Here is a 2,016-nt window from a genome sequence, read left to right as displayed (position 1 = left end):
AACTCCAATATTTTGGCCACCTGATGCGAAGAGCTGACTCATTGGAAAAGACCCTGATGCTGGGAAAGGTTGAAGGCAGGAGGAAAAGGGGACGACAGAGGATGAGATGGTTGGATGACATCACCGACTCAATGGACATGAGTTTGAGTAAACTCCGGGAGTTGGCAATGCACAGGGAGACCTGGAGTGCTGCAGTCCATGGGTCGCAAAGAGTCGGACACGACTGAGCAACTAAACTGAACTGATAAGGTCCTATGAGCTTGAATAAAAATATACTTTCTATAAGATTTGACTTGACTGTGCTCTATTATTCTCACTGGTTTTAGGATTTAAATAGCAAAAAGTAAAAGCAAAAAACAACCAAGTTCATTCCTTCTCTTTATATTTGATTTCATTTTTCTATAACCAGAGCATGGATGGATACATTGCAAAATTTTTAAGGCTGGACTGACTTCTGAGTTCATGTAGTTTGTTTTCCCTTTTAATTGTCTGGCAGATTGGAAATTTCACCTCATTGTTATCAGCTGAGATCTAATGACTTGTTTCAATAAGTTAGGCAGCTGTGAAGAGGCAAAGAAAGCAAGCCCTGATCACATATCACTTCGTACTGTAAGCTCAGATTTCCTCCACCCAGAGGCTGTACTTGGAATCCCCAGATGGGCAATAGCAGCCTCATTCCTGAGAGGAATTATAAGAGAAGGCACCAATCTTTTCACCAAACTGTGTCAGTAAGACAAAGTTGTCTTTACAACTTTCAAATTGCCTAATAAACTTTTCACATTGTTCAGTTCAGTTCAGTCACTCAGTCTTGTCCAACTCTTTGCGACCCCATGAATCACAGCACGCCAGGCCTCCCTGTCCATCACCAACTCCCGGAGTTCACTCAGACTCACGTCCATCGAGTCAGTGATGCCATCCAGCCATCTCATCCTCTGTCGTCCCCTTTTCCTCCTGCCCCCAATCCCTCGCAGCATCAGAGTCTTTTCCAATGAGTCAACTCTTCACATGAGGTGGCCAAAGTACTGGAGTTTCAGCTTTAGCATCATTCCTTCCAAAGAAATCCCAGGGCTGATCTCCTTGTTAATTTTTGAATTTCTAGTTTCTGGATAAAACTAAAATGTTAATTTCCACAACATCTATGACAATAGGAAAAATATAGAACAAAAATACTTCCTCCTCCATTTTATTATTTTCACCTTTGGGTAGCCTAAGAAAAAAATCTTTTTTTGTTGAAGTAAGAGTATTCCTCTCAGATATAGAGGAATCTCTGACCAAGTTATAGCAGCCTCTTATTGAGTATACTTATGTTTTTGGGAAATCGTGGAGGAGAGAACCTTTTATTCAATGCATGTTTATAATCTACTTTTGCCCTTCCACTCTTTATGGTATTATGGGAAAAGACCAAAAAAAAAAAAAAAGGTGAATATCTATTCCTCAAACATTTTGAAGCCTAGAAAGGAAGATGAAAAATAGAATGTATTTCTAAAAATATATAAAAGTTCAAATTAAAAAAGCTTAAAAATAGCTTTACATATTTGAATGGAGATTACTATTCTATAGAAAGCTAGAAAGATAATTAATTCCCTAACGAAAGCTTCCCTGTAGACATAATCTCTGGTAATGCTAGTCTGGGAATGAATGCCCTTTGGTTGGCTTTCTTTCACAACAAAACAACTGTCAGGCTGAGGCCCAGTAAGCATCTGCATGAGCATAGAGAAGCAGCTCATCTCAGGGAGCATCTTCCCCTCGTGGGCCAAAGGCTCCTCACTGCCATCAACACTCTGAGCACATGAAACAGAGACCCGTGATGGCTGTCTGAACAGAAGTGTAACTGCCTTGAGAACATTACAGATAACATGCTTTGGGGAATTAGATGTCAGGGATTATGCTACAACTGAAAAGATCTGAGAATCAGAGGTCAGAGAAACATTATGAATGGAGGTTTTTTTGGCATATTTTTTGGTCATTTGGCCGGTATTTTCTTTCTTTCTTTTTTTTTTTTTTTTGGTGTCTTCT

The sequence above is a fragment of the Bison bison genome, unplaced genomic scaffold, assembly GCF_000754665.1.
Source record: "Bison bison bison isolate TAMUID 2011002044 unplaced genomic scaffold, Bison_UMD1.0 scf7180017864034, whole genome shotgun sequence".
In the NCBI taxonomy this organism is placed as follows: Eukaryota; Metazoa; Chordata; class Mammalia; order Artiodactyla; family Bovidae; genus Bison; species Bison bison.
This window is presented reverse-complemented; position numbering follows the sequence as displayed.